The sequence below is a fragment of the Suncus etruscus genome, chromosome 3 (assembly GCF_024139225.1).
Source record: "Suncus etruscus isolate mSunEtr1 chromosome 3, mSunEtr1.pri.cur, whole genome shotgun sequence".
Taxonomy (NCBI): Eukaryota; Metazoa; Chordata; class Mammalia; order Eulipotyphla; family Soricidae; genus Suncus; species Suncus etruscus.
This window is the reverse complement of record NC_064850.1, coordinates 82133054-82151604: the sequence shown is the minus strand read 5'-3', so window position 1 is coordinate 82151604 and position 18551 is coordinate 82133054. Positions and strand designations below refer to the sequence as shown.

General features: G+C 39.1%; 1 protein-coding gene and 1 non-coding gene across 2 annotated transcripts in view; both read right to left on the bottom strand.

Moving 5' to 3' along the window:
* Positions 1–18551, bottom strand: part of ABHD17B (abhydrolase domain containing 17B, depalmitoylase) — a 584428-nt gene that overhangs the window by 508888 nt on the left and 56989 nt on the right. The window lies entirely within an intron of this gene.
* LOC126005289 (U1 spliceosomal RNA) lies at positions 12098–12261 on the bottom strand. The gene has a single exon (XR_007494438.1). It is a non-coding gene; the product is annotated as a U1 spliceosomal RNA (small nuclear RNA).

The window sequence follows — 18551 nt, the reverse complement described above, 5'->3', positions numbered from 1 at the left end:
GAACAAGCAGTGCTCAGGGTTGATTCCTGGTGGTACCTTTAGGAATCACGATCAGTGATGGTTAGGGGACCATTTGGGATGCCGGATATAGAACTCTAGCCCCCCCACAATCGATGCAAAAGCCTGGCCCACTATACCAGGGACCCTCAAACTTTTTTAAATGGTCAGTTCACAGTCCCGCAGACCATCGGAGGACTGCTTTATAGTTTAACTTTTTAATAATGTACTTAAGCACCATGATTACAAACATTTGTAGTTGGCTTTGTTATAAATAAAATGAACCACCCCTTTACCCGTGCAACCTTTCCACCACTAATGCCCCTCATCTCCCTCTTCCCCCACCCCCTGCCTGTATTTAAAACAGACATTTTATTTCTCTCACTACTATTGTCATGATAGTTGTTTGTGTAGTTATTTCTCTAACTGCACTCACCACTCTTTGTGGTAAGCTTCTTACCATAAGTCAGTCCTTCCAGCCCTCATCTCTATTGTCTCACTGCCTTTTATTGCTCTTAAACCCCACAGATGAGTGAGACTAATCTGTGTTTATCTCTCTTCAGCTGATATATTTTACCCATCATAATAGTTTCCATGTCCATCCATGTTAGGAACATTTCATGACTTCATTTTTCCTGACAGCTGCATAGTATTCCTTTGTGTATACCTACCACTGTTTCTTTAGCCACTCATCTGTTGTTGGGCATCTGAGTAGTTTTCAGATTGAGGCTATTGTAAATAGTGATGCTATTTTTTTTGTTTTATTTTATAGTTTATTTTTATTTTTATTTTTATTTGGTTTTGGGGTCACACCCGGCGGTGCTCAGGGGTTATTCCTGGCTGACTGCTCAGAATAGCTCCTGGCAGGCACAGGGGACCATATGGGCCACCGGGATTCGAACCAACCGCCTTTGGTCCTGAATCGGCTGCTTGCAAGGCAAATGCCGCTGTGCTATGAACAATAGTGGCTAATTTGAGAACCCCTGCCAGACATTGAGACAGTGAGACACTGAGAGGAGGGTTCCAGAGAAGGAGTCAGCACAGTGCAAAATCCACACATGTGCACTGTATGTTGAGTCAATTAAGCAGGACAGGCAGCGGGCAGCAAAAGCACTGGCTAAATGTCCTGGGTGGGCCCACTGACCGTGGTTTTGAGACCCCTGCACTATATATATTCTTTCAGGACCCAAATCATGTTTAGGGCTTATTGTGGTCCTAAAGTGAGAGGTCTTTCAGGTATTTGCCTATTAGAATTCCTAGAATTCTACCCCCAAATGATTTTGGGGAAGAGCTTAGGAACCTAGAATTTTTAGTGATCCTCCTGGGAATTCTCCTTTATAGTTCATGGATTGAGAACACTGTCCTGGAGTTCCAGGCCAAAATTTCTCAAATCAGTTCACCACCATAAAATGGACTACAAAATAGTCAACAAAATGGACTATAATTAAATAGTTCTCAAATTAGAGCTACTGCTAAGGGGCCGGAGATATAGCACTGCGGTAAGGCGTTTGCCTTAGACGCAGAAGGATGGTGGTTTGAATCCGGCATCCCATATGGTCGCTCGTGCCTGCCAGGAGCAATTTCTGAGCATAGAGCCAGGAGTAATCCCTGAGCACTGCCAGGTGTGACCCAAAAGCCAAAGGAAAAAAAAAATTAGAGTTACTGCTTTGACTGTTGTGTAGTTTTAGCCACTAGTCTTAAGACCATTAGAATTTCTTTATATAAATTAGCTAAAATCTTAGCCAATATATACAAACCATTTTTGACCTAAATATGCTTTATTTAGAGTTCTATAATCCTCACAGCAATTCACTGTAAATTTTATTTTACCCATTCTTACAGATTAGGTAATAAAAACTAAAGTGGCTTGCCTGCAGTACCAAAATGTACAGAAGTGGAGGTGATTCTTACTCAGGACAAAATAACAGGCTAGAGAGAGTACAATACAGTGGTAAAACTCTTGGCCTTGCACATGGCCATTGGGCCTTTGATCCCTGGCACTGTATAGGATCCCTTGAGTCCTGACAGGAGTAAGCCTTGTGACAATACAGTTGAAAAATATTCGGAAAACTTCCCTCATCAGCTTCCATCCTGGAATTTTAGTTATTAAAAAGGAAAGTCAAGTAATTCAGGAAGACAGAATGTGTTATATAGCCCCTTCTAATTTATCTTCTTTGCAAACCTTGTTAATTTTTATCTGACACTTCAAGAATGTGGCGGGCATTGAACCCAGTATTAGCAAGATTTTGTTCCAGTAACTGCTAAAATATGGAAATTGGTGTCCCAATTGATGAGAGCAGCGGCAGTAGCTCTGGACCTATGGAGTCACAATCTGAGCGTTGGTCAGGGAACTATCTTACCAACTTTCATATTGTTTTGACCTGTGATCAATTTTCAGAACCATTAACTCACCCTTACTATTTCATCAGGTAATCTCTTAAATACACCTCAAGGTGTGTGTGTGTGTGGGGGGCAGGGGACAGTTAAAATATATAAGTTCGGCAGGGGACAGTTAAAATATATAAGTTTGGCAGGGGACAGTTAAATATATAAGCTCTTTTTTTTTTTTTTTTTTTTTTTGGTTTTTGGTTTTTGGGTCACACCTGGCAGCACTCAGGGGTTACTCCTGACTCTATAATCAGAAATTGTTCCTGTCAGTCTCAGGGACCATAGGACCATAGGACCATGGGATGCCAGGATTCAAACCACCATCTTTCTGCATGTAAGGCAAACGTCTTACCTCCATACTATCTATCCGGCCCCACCAGAAGATATTCTAAAGAGTTTTTGTTTTTGATGCTCTAAGCTTTATTTGGAGTTTAAATATAAATTATAAAATACAAGAATATTAGAATGCTCTTGATACAGCAAGCAAAAGAGCTGTTATTTTTCGGTCATTTGGAAAATCTGAAACTAGCCTTTGCAAAACAAGCAAGTAAACAATTGAGAGTGTCATAGAGATAGATCAAAGGATGAGAACACCACTCTGCTTGCTTGAGGCCTGGGTTTAGTGATATAGGGTGTGGTTTACAAATAAAAACAATAAAACTCCAACAAAGCAAAACAAAAAAACAGGAAGTGGGATATACTAAGAAAGTGATATTATAAGCTAATTGTCAAAAATATTTTGGGGAAGGCCTGGGAGTGGGTCAGTAGAAGTATACCTACATTGTAGACCACAATTATGTCCTCTTCTCTAAGATCAAAAACAGAAATTATATACAAAGAGGCTACCTTAAGATTTACAGCAGGGGCCGGAGAGATAGCATGGAGGTAGGGCGATTGCCTTGCAAGCAGAAGGACGGTGGTTCGAATCCCAGAACTCTATATGATCCCCCGAGCCTGCCAGGAGCGATTTCTGAGCGTAGAGCCAAGAGTAACCCCTGAGCACTGCTGGATGTGAGCCAAAAACCAACAAACAAAAAAAGATAGAAAAAGATTTATAGGAGATTTATCATAAGCAACTCTCAAGGCCTGAAGTTAATGGTAGATATAGTGAAAAAACTCAACGAAATGAATGCTTCATCAAAGGTACTTCACCTAGCCAGACTCTCATTTGAGTTTGAAGGAAGGGTACATAGCTTCACAGATAAACAACAACTCAGAAACATTGCAGACTCAAGACAAACTTTAAAAGAAGGGCTTAAGAATTTATTTTAAGGCAAGGCAGACCAACACACAAAACAAAACTCTTATAAAAAGATGACACTCAGTCTCATAACAATCATCTCAATATCAATAGACTAAATGCACCAATTAAGAGACACAGAGTGACAAAATCAATCAAAATGTTGAATCCCAACATTTTGCTGCCTGTAAGAAACACATTCGAAAAGTCAGAGCAAACATAGATTAGAGTCAAAGGTTATAGGACAATCATTCAAGCAGATAACTCCTTTAAAAAGACTGGGATGGTCATACTAATATCAGAAAACACAGACTTTAAGCTAAAAAATGTTGTGAGACAGAGATGGACATTTCTTAATAATTAAGGGATATGTACAATAGGATGAAATAACACTCCTAAACATATATGCACCCAATGAGGCACCAGAAAAATATTTAAAAGAATTGCTGAGAGTTTTGAAGAAAGTCATCACTTCCCAGAGAGATAGCACAGCGGCGTTTGCCTTGCAAGCAGCCGATCCAGGACCAAAGGTGGTTGGTTCGAATTCTGGTGTCCCATATGGTCCCCCGTGCCTGCCAGGAGCTATTTCTGAGCAGACAGCCAGGAGTAACCCAAAAAACAAAAAAAAAAAAAGAAAAAAAAAGAAAAAAAAAAAAAAGAAAGTCATCACTAACAACCCAATAATAGTGGGAGATTTCAACACTGCCCAGTCACCTTTTTTTTGGTCAACCAAGCTAAAACTCAGCAAGGATATCCTGGTTCTGAAGGAAGAAATGGAATAAAATGGCTTAGTAGATATATATAGGACTCTCCATCCTCAAAAAGCTGAATACACATTCTTTTCCAATGTACATGAGACATTCTCTAAGATAGACCACATACCAGGCCACAAAACATACCTCCATAAAATCAAGAGGATAGAAATTGTATCAACTACCTTTTCACATAATCATGCACTAAAATTAGAAGTGAATTATACAGACACAGAGAAAGAACTTTAACACTTGGAAATAAAACAGCTCACTTCAGTAGTGACTGTTCAGTCACTGTTCAGTACAGTTAGTGGGTTAGGGATGAAATTAATGATAAAAGGACATTTTATAGCTGAAATCCAACTACAAACATGTTTGTAACCATGGAGCTTAAATAAAATTTTATTTAAAAAAAGAAAATTGGGGCCGGGCAGTGGCGCTAGAGGTAAGGTGCCTGCCTTGCCTGCGCTAGCCTAGGACAGACCACGGTTCCATCCCCTGGCGTCCCATATGGTCCCCCAAGCCAGGAGTGACTTCTGAGTGCATAGCCAGGAGTAACCCCTGAGCATCACCAGGTGTGACCTCCCCCCAAAAAAACCCCAAAAAATAAAATGAAAAAAAGAAAATTTACACCACCAATGCCCCACATTTCCCCCCACCCCCTGCCTCCATTCCAGACAGGCTTTTTATGATTAAAACCCAACTACAAACATGTTTATAATCATGGTATTTAAATAAAGATATTAAAACATTTTAAAAAGTTAATTCAAAATAAATAAAAGATGAAATCAAAAGATTCCTGGAATCTGGAAGCAACCCAGGTTCCTGACAACAGGTGAGTGGCAAAAGAAATCGAGGTATATCTACACAATGGATATAGTAAGCAGCTGTGTTAGGAACAACGAAGTCATGAAATTTGCTTATACATGAATGGACATGGAAAACATTATGTTAAGTGAAATGAGTCAGAGGGAGAGAGATAAATATACAATAATCTCAGTCTTCTGTGGGATATAATGAAAATAAAAAAGTGTAAGGATAATGTCCAGAGACAATAGAGATGAGGATTAGTTGAATATGTCCATGGTAGGAAGCCTGTCACAAAGAACAGAGAGTGCAGTTAGAATTGAGAAGGGTCTCCTATGAAAGGGACATGCATGATACCCCTTCATTAACAGTAGTGTAAACCACAGTGTCAAAAATTAAAAGGAGAAGGGCTGGAGAGATAGCATGGAGGTAGGGTGTTTGCCTTGCATGCAGAAGGATGGTAGTTCAAATCCTGGCATCCCATAGGGTCCCCTGAGCTGCCAGGAGTGATTTCTGAGTGCAGAGCCAGGAGTAACCTGAGTACTGCCAGGTGTGACTCCCCCAAAAGAAAGCAAAAAAAAATTAAAAGGAGAAAGAGAGATAGAGACAAAGAGATAGAGAGATGAGAAAGAGAGAGAGAGGGAGAGAGAGAGAGAGAGAGAGAGAGAGAGAGAGAGAGAGAGAGAGAGAGAGAGAGAGAGAGAGAGAAGAGAGAAGTGAAATGCCTGACCTGGAGGCAGACAGATGGCAGATGGGTGGGCGGGAGGTAAGATGTCATCAGGGAGAGTAAGAGAGAGAGAAACTGTTGATATTGGTGGCAGGAAATACACTCTGGTGAAGATTGTTACACATTGTATTGACTGTAACTCAATTATGAATAGCTTTATCTGTGAAAAACAAAACTAATATGAATAAACTTTTATCATGATGTTTATTATTTATTTTTTAAACTTTATTTACTTATTGATTGATTAGTTTTTGTGCCACACCCAGCAGCACTCAGGGGTTACCCCCTGGCTCTGCACTCAGAAATCGTCCCTGGCAGGCTGGGGCCCATATGGGATGCCAGGAAATCGAACCGGGTCCCTCAGGGTAGGTCACTTGCAAGGCAAACACCCTACCATTGTGATATCACTCTGGCCCCAATCATGGTGTTTAAATTTAAAAAAACTCAAAGAAAATGAGAGAAGTACAGTGGGTAGGGTGCTGATCATTGCTGGGTATGGTCCTTCAATTAAAAACAAAAACAGGGGCTGGAGAGATTGCACAGCAGTAGGGTATTTGCCTTGCCTGTGGCCAACCAGACCAGGGAGGGACCAGGTTTGATTCCTGGCATCCCGTACTGTCCCCAGCCTGCCAGGGGCGATTTCTGAGTGCAGAGCCAGGAATAACCCCTAGGCACTTCTGGGTGTAGCCCAAAAGCCAATCAATCAATCAATAAATAATGTTTAGGAAAAAAAAAAAGAACCAGAGGTAGCTCAATGGGCTGAGTATGTTTTGCAAGTGGAAGGCCTGCTTTTGATCCTTAGTACCATATGATCCCACAAGAACTAAGCTGAGAGAGTTCCTGAACACTGCTGAATGTGGCCCAAATTGAAGATTTTTGGGGAAGTGGGGTGAGGGGTAGGGTCAGGGTGGATAGTGCAGCAGGTAGGGCATTTGTCTTGCATATGATCAATCAGGGTTTTATTGTAGCAATCTTATATGGTCCCCTGAGTCCCATCAGGAATAATTCCTGAGTACAGAGCTAGGAGTACTAACCCCTGAGTACCACAGGGTGTGACCCTAAACCAAAACACAGCAAAACAAAAAAAGCTCTGATAGTAGGCAACTGGTTCTAAGATCCTGGCTTATCAGGCAACAGATAAGATCAGAGATATCATCAGGAAAATCAGGAATTCAAAGGACTGGCAAGAAAGAAATGGATTTAGGGCAGGCCCTTGAGTTGAAAAAATGCAATCTAAGATTAACAATGTTTTCTAGGGCCCGGAGAGATAGCACAGAGGTGTTTGCCTTGCAAGCAGCCGATCCAGGACCAAAGGTGGTTGGTTCAAATCCCGGTGTCCCATATGGTCCCCCATGCCTGCCAGGAGCTATTTCTGAGCAGACAGCCAGGAGTAACCCCTGAGCACCGCCGGGTGTGGCCCAAAAACCAAAAAAAAAAAAACCAAAAAACAAAAAAAACAATGTTTTCTAATTTACAATGTAAATTAAAATAGAATGCATCTATTTGACAGGTTCTCACATCAGCTCTATGAGACAGGTATTTTTATTTCTCCTTTTGTGGAGGAATTGACTGATGCTCAGGACAGTCATGTTCCTGTCCAATATCATATAAATAGAAAGAACCTGAGCTGAGAATGTAACTCTAGCCTTCAGCTCCTTGTTTTCATATTCTTTGCTTCTTCTGGAGCAATTCTCCTTTTATATCAGACGTGTATGTATATATAATGTGAGCCTACCTAATACATTTTGTATTTGACTCACCTCATCCTAAATCAGGAAAGCCTGTTAGTTTCTACCTAATAAAAGATTCATTTAAATATATATATATTTGGTTCTACTATCTTTCTGACCAACTTCTAAGTGTGGCATTCTTAGATTTTGACCCTGAGGTTTTAGTCTCTCATTTAACACTCTTAAAACTATTCCACTCACTTCCACAGATTTAAATGTTATCTATACTAATTTCTTGAGCTGCAAATGCTTTAAGGATTTTGAACTTTATTGATTTACATTTACATTATATTTTGTGTATGCTTTGAAATAATTTTTTTTTTGGGGGGGGCCACACCCGGCTTTGCTCAGGGGTGACTCCTGGCTTTCTGCTCAGAAATAGCTCCTGGCAGGCACGGGGGACCATATGGGACACCAGGATTCGAACCAACCACCTTTGGTCCTGGATCGGCTGCTTGCAAGGCAAACGCTGCTGTGCTATCTCTCCTGGCCCTATGCTTTGAAATTTTATATGTAAATAATTTTATATATAATATAGGCTTTTCCCCTCTTTCTCCCCAAATAAAGAATATGTGCTGTGTTAGTGGAAGAAAAGTTTATAGGCACTACAGCAGAGGAGTTGGGAATAGAGATGTGTTTATTTTTATTCCATGTGAATCTTGGGTCTAGATAAAATTAGATGCTAAGGATTCCCAGAACAGTCCTTTAAATCACAGGACAGGTTTAAATCTTAGTTATAGGTATAATTTAAATGTCTAAATTAATTTTCGTACTGTAATTTATAACAATGACCAATCTGAGAATGAAGAGATTGGGGGTTAAGGCACTTGCTTTATTTGCAGCTGACCTAGACTCTATTCCAGAACCCTATGTGGTCTCCTGAGCACAGAATAAGGTAAGAAACCTTGAACACTGTGGAGTGTGGCCTCCAAAGAGCAACATTAACAACAACAACAAAAAGAACATAAGAAAATTATTGTTCTACAAATTAGATCAAGTAGGGGAAAACCTGTGTAGCAGAGGTCTTATTTTTGAAGATCTCCAGTAGGTTATTGAAGTGGGATCTCAAGAGAGAAAAGAATAGAAGGTTCACAAGATATCACAGAAAGTCCCAAAGATTCAAGATTGTTGTATTAGAATAAAGGGCGAGGCTGCAAATAACGACTGAATTGGTTAACAGTGGCACAGGGGAATTTTAGAGTAACTTTAACATCTATCATAATCATTGTATTGAAGGAAGTTCACCTCCTGAGAAAACAATTGCTCTGAATCCAATGTTCTTCAGTAGATTTCATGAAATAGAGTAGGATGGTCTAACCTAGCTTTCCCAAGCAGATCAGAGGAGAGGAAAAAGATTGCTTTGTTAGCTCTCCTCTGTAAAGACCTGAATGTCAAATTTTAGAATGGTTCTGACCGAGAGAGGTGCTAGGACCCAAGTACACTTGTGACTATTCAAGTGCCTTCTTTTCTTGACTTCTACATATACACACATCTCACTCCCTTTCGGGTTAAGAGGTTAAAGTATGCTCCTTTTTGAAAGAACTTCAGAAGGATAAAATGAAAAAGGGATTCCTGCAATAGAAGTCATATTCAGCCAGATGTCTTCTAAAGCCCAGTAATGTAAAGACCCTGCAAATTGTAAAGAACCCACACATTTTTGAATGTGTGTGAATAAATACATTTCTACTCATTTAATCATTTAAAAAGTTTATTCTTTTATTAATCACATTAATCCTACAATTATAGTTAAATTTTTAAAGAGGGAAAAAGCTATATTTATATTAACTCACATTATATTTATAATTTATATTAATTTTAAAATGAAAACTAATAAAATGCAACAGCATAGGGATTTAAGAAATGAAGTAAATTTTATGCAAATAATATTGAATATACATTTCATACTTCGTGTCTTATGTACCTTATATCCAGACCCTACCTTATTTTCTTAAAACAGTGATAATCATGTTTTTTGACATTGACGGAGATATAGCATTTAAATAAGTGATACAGCTGAAATAAGCTCATTGTTATATTAATGAACTTAAACCCAGTTTAGTTAGACTGCAAGATCTGAGTTCTTACCTATGAAACTATTGCTTGACCTAAGCTATAATAGTTGCAAGTTAGACTTGCAATAGACCTAGAGGGTTTTATTTTTCAGCCTAAAATAACATTTGTAACATCTTGATTCTCTAAAAATACTTCTAATACTGTAAAAAGATGTATTCAAGAGGTAATCCGTTCTATCTCCTTAGAATCATAATAAAAGATTTACTCCATAGTATTATTGTCTTTTTATTACTATATAGTTTGCAAAGATTCAATAAATGTCATTTTAATTGTTCCATTCAAATATGTCATAACTATTAGACCATTAATTTAAAAATCAAGCACATTTTATATTTAAAGAACTTACCAATACATCATGATGACTATATGGCTATTTTTAAGAAACTTATGCTTGTATACAGCTTTATGGACACTACGATAGTCATAAGACTCTCATTATCAGTTAGTGAATTATATGTTTATCCCAGTAACCTAGATCCTTTGCTAATTGTTGTTACTGGGCCATCCCTGGCAGCGCACAGGAGTTATTTCTGGCTTTGTGCTCAGAAATCACTCCTAGGGACTGAAGAGATAGCATAGCGGTGGGTGTTTGCCTTGCATACAGTCTAACCAGGACAGATGGTGGTTCAAATCCTGGCATCCCATATGTTCCTCTGAGCCTGCCAGGAGCTATTTATGAGCACAGAGCCAGGAGTAATCCCTGAGCACAGCCGGGTATGACCCAAAAACCGGAAAAAAAAAATTACTCCTAGCAAGCTGAGAATACCATATAGGAGGCCAGAGATAGAACACAAGATGAACTCATGCAAGGCAAATGCTCTATTCTCTGTACTATCGTCCTTGCTGCTAATATCCTACTTTTTCCTCACTTGAAACTGTAAGCAACAGTTCAAACTACTATATGTTATGTTGCATGAATTTATGTCATTTTTTAAAATTGTGATGACGGTCTGAAATTAACCTCTTTACACCAAAGATATAATATACTATTAAGAAAATTTCTTTAAAAGCCAAGGTTGCATTTCTTTGTTTAATAGTTTGGTAATATTAGAATATTAGAATTTCATATAAGATAACTTTTGGCTATTGAGTGCTTAATCAAAAATTGAAAGGGAAATTTTAAACACGGTTATCAGTCAGGATGAGTAAAGAGAATGCAAGAGAACTTTGGTTATCCTTACAAGAAGAAAAACTGGATATATGCCTACTTGGTAAGATTTTATGAGGACTGGGCAATAGAAACTACCTCATTTGTAAATTGTTCAACCCAAGCAATGTTGCTAAAAAAAAGATCAGCTTCCAGAAATACAAATAAAAGACTCAACCAATTTTCATCTCTGAATATCAGTTGAGCTCTAAAATTATACTGAACTTAGCATGAAGTGGTCAAGCTAGTGAAACCACTTCAATTGAGAGAAAAATTGTGAAAGCTCAGAGTTACCAGTGTGAGGACATTGATTTTGCAATTATTTGTTCCTTTATTGGTTTTAAAAAAGGTTATATATATATAAAGAAAGAATACTGTTAATAGATTATATATATATATATAATCTATTAACAGTATTCTTTCTTTTCTTTCTTTGCCAGTCATTATTTCTTTTTCAAGAGGGTGGAGAAACTGGGGCCGGAGCAGTGGAGCAAGCAGTAGGGCGTTTACCTTGCATTGCCACTAATCTAGGATGGACCGCAGTTGGACCAACCAGTGTCCCATATGGTCCCCCAAGCCAGGAGTGATTTCTGAGCTGATAGCCAGGAATAACCCCTGAGCAGTGTGTGGCAGAAAAACAAACAAACAAACAAACAAAAAAATCAGAAACTTATTTGGGAGATGCAATCCTGAAAACTGTGGGGTAACTTCCCTCCAGGGTCACGTGGAATGAAGACTGCTCTCGATAGAGACAGTGAGTTCTGACCTTCAATCAAACAAATACATTAAATAATTTGCCACATCTAACTTTCTGATGGAAAGTTGGGAAATTTGAGAAATTTCTTTAATGCTTCTTTATTAAAACAATGACTTTCAGTTTTTCTCCAACACAGTTACTGAACATCTAGTCCATGGTGTGGCTGGGGCCTAGAGTAAAAAGTTTGAGGGTCATCTGGCCTCTTCTTAAGATAATCTCTCTTTCTAACCGTATCTTCTACCGATCTCACTTTTTGCCACATTTCTTACTTTGGTTTTCTTACTCTTTTCTCAAATATCCCAAGCATTTGCTTGCTTCAGCTCATTTGTGCTTACTATTTCTTCCACATGTACAGCAGCTCTTATTCCAAGCATCTCACTTTATTGATTTACAGATTGAAGGTCACCCTCTAAAGACCTTTCCTGATCCTACACTCCCAGTCATGTGTTTCTATATTTGTATTCTTTTCTTTTATTTTCCAGGGGAGATAGAGAACACAATCCCCTAGTACCACAAATTATGCAGTTTAGTTTCCCACATTTGGGGAAATTGCAGGTGTCAGCATGTCCAGAGTGCTATGGATAAGCCTCAACCTAGGAAAAACACCTTAGTGACTATGGTATTTCCCCTGCCAGGTAAATATATTTGTATTATTTTCTTATTCTATTTTTCTTTTATCTCTTTTTTTTCTTTTTTCTTTTTCTTTTTTTTTGGGGGGGGGTGTTTGGTTTTTGGTTTTTGGGCTATACCTGTGACGCTCAGTGGTTACTCCTGGCTGTGCGCTCAGAAATTGCTCCTGGCTTGGAGATTATATGGGATGCTGGGGGATCGAACCACGGTCCATCCTAGGCTAGCGCGAGCAAGGCAGACGCCTTACCATTTGAGCCACTGCTCTGGCCCCTTATCTCTTCTCTTATTACCATCACATTAAACTAATTATTTATATTACTCTTTTATCATATAGAAAATTATTTCCTGGAAGGAAAGCAGAAAATTTAAAATCATTTGTTTACTACTGCAACACTGCTACCTTTAACAGCTTTCATAATACTTCAGAGATATTAAAGAAATAATTGTGGGAAAAAATATGAGTGAAGTGGCCAAGTAGATTGTTTTAAACACCTAAGTTTGTAACTCTAATTCAGGACTTTGATGTTTATATATATATATATATATATATATATATATATATATATATATATATATATATATATATATATCCCTAGGATCAGGAAAAAATCCAGACTTACTTCAGACATCTTCTGGGTGGATAGTTTTATTCTGAGGCCAGCAAAGGTTTCAGAGTAAGGGAGAGTAAGCTGCCAGAGATTTATTCCTTCCATCCACCCAACCTCTTTTCCTCTGTTTTCTTCAACTTCATTCACTTGGTTTTTCACAGTTTATACATTAGGCTTCCACAAGATTTCTCGTCAAGATGGATTTTTCTATGCTAAACAATGAAATGTAAAAACCAGAAAACAAAACAAGGAAACCACTTTTTTAGAAAATTAGGGCAAGGGATGTTAATTTTTGCTTCATCACTTCTATCAGTACTCCTAAGAAATAATGAAGAGGGTTCTGAGCTAGGTGAGAAAGTCAGCACTGGAGTTTTGTGTGAAGGTTCAGTGTTCTCTAAGAGAGAACCTAGGAGGGCCATAAAATAAAGGAGTGCAATGTTTTAACTGATTTATAAATAACCTTTAAAAGTGAAGGGGGCCGGGTGGTGACGCTAATGGTAAGGTGCCTGCCTTGCCTGCTCTAGCCTTGGACGGACCGCGGTTTGATCCCCCGGCGTCCCATATGGTCCCCCAAGCCAGGAGCGACTTCTGAGTGCATAGCCAGGAGTAACCCCTGAGCATCACCGGGTGTGGCCCAAAAACCAAAAAAAAAAAAAAAAAAAAAAAAAAAAAGTGCTAGAAAAATTTCATCTTCATCTCTACATTTTATTATTAGAGAAATGGAATCAAATGCAAATCTTTGTTAACATATGCAAGATCTTTCCTGAAAAATCCTTATTTTTAGGGATCATATTTGTGTTATTAGCAGGGAACCTATTAGAAAATAAATAGTACCAACGATTAAAAGAACAACAAAAAATATGGTTTGAGTTCTTACCAGTTGTCCACTGTTGATCGTTAAAATGAACAGCTGTGGGGCCGGGCGGTGGCGCTAGAGGTAAGGTGCCTGCCTTACCTGCGCTAGCCTAGGACGGACCGCGGTTCGATCCCTCGGCGTCCCATATGGTCCCCCAAGCCAGGAGCAACTTCTGAGCGCATAGCCAGGAGTAACCCCTGAGCATCAAATGGGTGTGGCCCAAAACACCAAAAACCAAAAAAAAAAAAAAAAAAAAAAAAAATGAACAGCTGTGAGATGTTATGCTCGTAGTTTTTATATGTCCTATATATTGTTGGGAGAATCCTACAGTTGTTACTTAAACAAGCGTATCTTTGTCATTTTAGGAAGGCATTTAATTTCATTCTGTTGGAGTGATGTGAGCCTGGGTTTGTGCTAGGCAATTTAAAACATTTAGGATAGTTGGAACATTGCAGGGCCTAAAGTGGACCCTGTCATTTGTAGGGTCAATGTTTGGTTGAGGAGAATGAAAGCATCAGTTACCATTATTGGACAACACTGTGTGCCTGGCATTGTGAAAAGTAACATAAATATATTCCTGCTGCCTTCATGGGAGACCCAAACTTGCTATAAAAAGAAGCTTTATTCTTTTTTAACCTTTAATTTGAATTGCTTTGCAAAGTATTCACTTCTGAACTTCAACAACCCAGCAGTTATTACATTCATTAGGTACTGCACTTACTGTATTCAGGACTCCTCACTAATAAAGGAAATCTTGGGCCTGGAGAGATAGCACAGCGGAGTTTGCCTTGCAAGCAGCAGATCCAGGACCTAAGGTGGTTGGTTCAAATCTCGGTGTCCCATATGGTCCCCCGTGCCTGCCAGGAGCTACTTCTAAGCAGACAGCCAGGAGTAACCCCTGAGCACCGCCGGGTGTGGCCCCCCCCCAAAAAAAATAAAGGAAATCTTTTTCGCTTGTTTGTTTTTGGTCACACCTGGCAGCCCTCAGGGGTTACTCCTGGTTCTGCGCTCAGAAATCGCCCCTGGCCAGCTCAGAGGACCATATGGGATGCCGGAATTCGAGCCACCATCCCTCCTGGATTGGTTGCATGCAAGGCTGTGCTATCTCTCTGGTCCCCACAAGAAATCTTTTGTACAAGCCTTTAACTCTCATCTTTCTGCAGTAGAAGTAGATTCAAAGTGAACTGAACTGAGAATCAGGAAATGTGTACCCTAAGCTAATTCAATCGATAAACAGCAATAACACCTATACTATAGAATTGTGCTAGGGATCAAATAGATAGAAAAGGAATTTATGGGGCTAGCTCAGCAGTAAGGCATTTGTCTTGCAAGCAGCTGACCCAGGATGGACCGTGGTTCCCCAAGCCAGGAGCGATTTCTGAGTGCATAGTCAGGAGTAACCCCTGTGCGTCACCGGGTGTGGCCCAAAAAGCAAAAACAAACAAACAAACAAACAAAAACAAAACAAAGAAAAGGAATTTATGAAGAATAAAAATGTAAAGAGAAGCAAAATTATATATTATTATTATTATTTTGGTTTTTGGGCCACACCCAGCGGTGCTCAGGGGTTACTCCTGGCTGTCTGCTCAGAAATAGTTCCTGGCAGGCACGGGGGACCATATGAGACACCGGGATTCGAACCAACCACCTTTGGTCCTGGATAGGCTGCTTGCAAGGCAAACACCGCTGTGCTATCTCTCCGGTCCTGAGAAACAAAATTATCTTATTATTAAACCTTATTTTATTTTTTACTCTTTTTTTTTTTTTTTTTTTTTTTGGTTTTTGGGCCACACCCGGCAGCGCTCAGGGTTTACTCCTGGCTCCATGCTCAGAAATAGCTCCTGGCTTTCTCGGGGGCGCATATGGGATGCCAGGATTCGAACCAATGACCTTCTGCATGAAAGGCAAACGCCTTACCTCCATGCTATCTCTCCGGCCCCGTTTTCTATTCTTTCTGATAAAAAAAGCTTCAAAGCTTTTTTCCCCTATTGCCTTGTAGAATAAAACCCACATGCATTAACCAGTTAGGAAACGTTCTTCATGTCTATATTCTCCATCTGGAATATGTTCTTCAGAAAGTCCAGACATTTCACAGTTCCTAGAACAAAACCATCCATTTTTTTCTTTTCCTCTAAATATTGTGAACATAGTTTCTCTCTCTTTTTGATGTCTTTTCACTTAGTCAAATAAAACCCTACTCAAAATTTACGACTCAAGTACTATATTTAATTAGTTTGTATAAAACATTTGTCATACCCAATATATGTACCTACATGTCATGTCAAATATTTCATTGAGTATATAGTTACATGAATGGTTGCCTTGACTTAGAGCAAAAAAGGACCATGCTAATTCATTTTATAAAAACTCTCTAAGGTTCTTTGATATCATTGGCTTTCAATGCCTATTTGTGAAAGGAGAAGATAAACGAATAAACAAACTCAGAATTAGAAATATTTTTAATATGACTTTTAAAAAATCTTCAATGGAAATGTTGATCTCTGATGGAAGCCAAGAGAAATCCTTTCAGGTTCTATATGTATACTTCTACTATAATGCTCTTTTTCTGTATTATGTAATTAAGATTTTAATTCTGTGTGTCATGCCACATTTGTAACCACAGGAAACATACTCTGTCAAGAAAATCTTGTCTTTAAAATGACCTTGTTTGTTTGTTTGTTTTTGTGTCACACTGGCAGAGCTCAGGGGTTACTCCTGGCTGCACGCCCAGAAATTGCCCCTGGCAGGCACGGGGGACCACATGGGATGTCAGGATTCGAACCACGGTAAAATGACCTTTTAAAGTCATAATTGGAGCTTCAATTCAACATGTAAAAGTAATCATTCTTACTTATGCCTCTTATTTTTTTTTTTTTTTTTTTTTTTTGGTTTTTGGGCCACACCCTGTGACGCTCAGGGGTTACTCCTGGCTATGCACTCAGAAGTTGCTCCTGGCTTCTTGGGGGACCATATGGGACGGCGGGGAATCGAACCGCGGTCTGTCCTAGGCTAGCGCAGGCAAGGCAGGCACCTTACCTCCAGCGCCACCGCCCGGCCCCACTTATGCCTCTTATAAAGGAATGAAACAATATAACATGGTGCAGTTCACAAACATAGAAAGAATTATAGATGATCATGACTGAAAAGCAATTTTGATGAAATGAAAATTCACTGAGTTGAAAAAACATGAGAAAAGGAAAGGAGCTACTCTGAGAAGTTTTTAGGTGGAACGCAGGAAAGAAACCTCAGGATATAGCAATCTACATTCTAAAAGGAGAGAGGTCACCAAGTTGCCCTGAAGGACTTTGAAGAAACTTTGAACTTAAGGTGTTCAGAAACCAGTTACAGTTCTAGAGTTTAAGAAATACAAAACACTTAAGAAAGAGAAGTTGGGGCCCGGCGGTGGCGCTAAAGGTAAGGTGCCTGCCTTGCCTGCGCTAACCTTGGACGGACCGCGGTTCGATCCCCCGGTGTCCCATATGGTCCCCCAAGCCAGGAGCAACTTCTGAGCACATAGCCAGGAGTAACCCCTGAGCGTTACTGGGTGTGGCCCAAAAACCAAAAAAAAAAAAAAAAAAAAAAAGAAAGAGAAGTTAAGGGGCAATCAAGGTGGCGCTAGAGGTAAGCGCCTTGCAAGTGCTAGCCAAAGAAGGTCCGCGGTTTGATCCCCCCGTGTCCCATATGGTCCCCCCAAGCCAGGGGCAATTTCTGAGCGCTTAGCCAGGACTAACCCCTGAGCATCAAACGGGTGTGGCCCGAAAAACCAAAAAGAAGAAAGAGAAGTTAAAACACAGGTTCATAAATACAGTTCTAACTGACTTTATTAAATGAATAAGGCAGCACCTTTCAGCAAAAGTCTCTGTAAGGGGATGTAGAAGGTTTTATTTTATTATTTATTTATTTATATTTTAGCAGAAAGAATAATATAGACCAAGTTTATTGAAAAGAAAAATTATATAATAATGATGATGATGATAAAAAATACTTTGGGCAAAGTTTCCTCCCCTTAGGAAAGCAGGAAGATCTTATCATACAGATTACTTAACTAGCGCTGATCAAGAAACTCCAGATTGATTATACTTTGGGAGAGACTGAAACTGCAATTAGGTTAGGTATTAATTCTGGGTGGATCCTGGCATAAATAACTCCATTTTGGCCTGGTTTTTCTATTTTTAACAAAGTGAAGGAAATTGTTAAGAATTATATCCAGAGCTAAGGAGATTTTTAAATTCAAAGGTTCCATAAAAGGTAAACCATATAGCTAAAAATAAGATGTGTATTTAGAGAGCTCAAAACACTAAAGACTTAAGGAAAATTTTACATCTTTAGAACAGTGTTCTTGTTGCAGGTGGGAAAGTGACTTCCACCAAAAAAGTGGGTTCCTCAGGGGGCTTGTTAAATTCTATTGTTGGTCCTCTGACTCCTTGCTATTTCACAAAATATTCCAGTGGGTGAAATGGGGATCACAGAAGGACCTGTGTTTTTATATTCTACTTGACCCATCTTGGTCACTTGGTGCACCAGGACTGGGTTAAGGCTGGTAAAGAGTATTATTAAGACTTTCTGACTCTGTGATAAATGATGTGACAGATGGTCACAATAATTACAATTTTTATTATTGGATATTAGCTTTAAAATTAGGCCTATACATAAAGCATGGAGGAGGTAATAAAACTTTAGCTGACTGATATTGGGAGATATAAGGAGAGAGAGGAGGAGGAAGGAATGTTACGGTCACAAAGGTTTTTATTTTATTAATTATTATTATTATTATTATTATTATTATTTTGGTTTTTGGGCCACACCTGACCATGCTCAGGGGTGACTTCTGACTCTGTG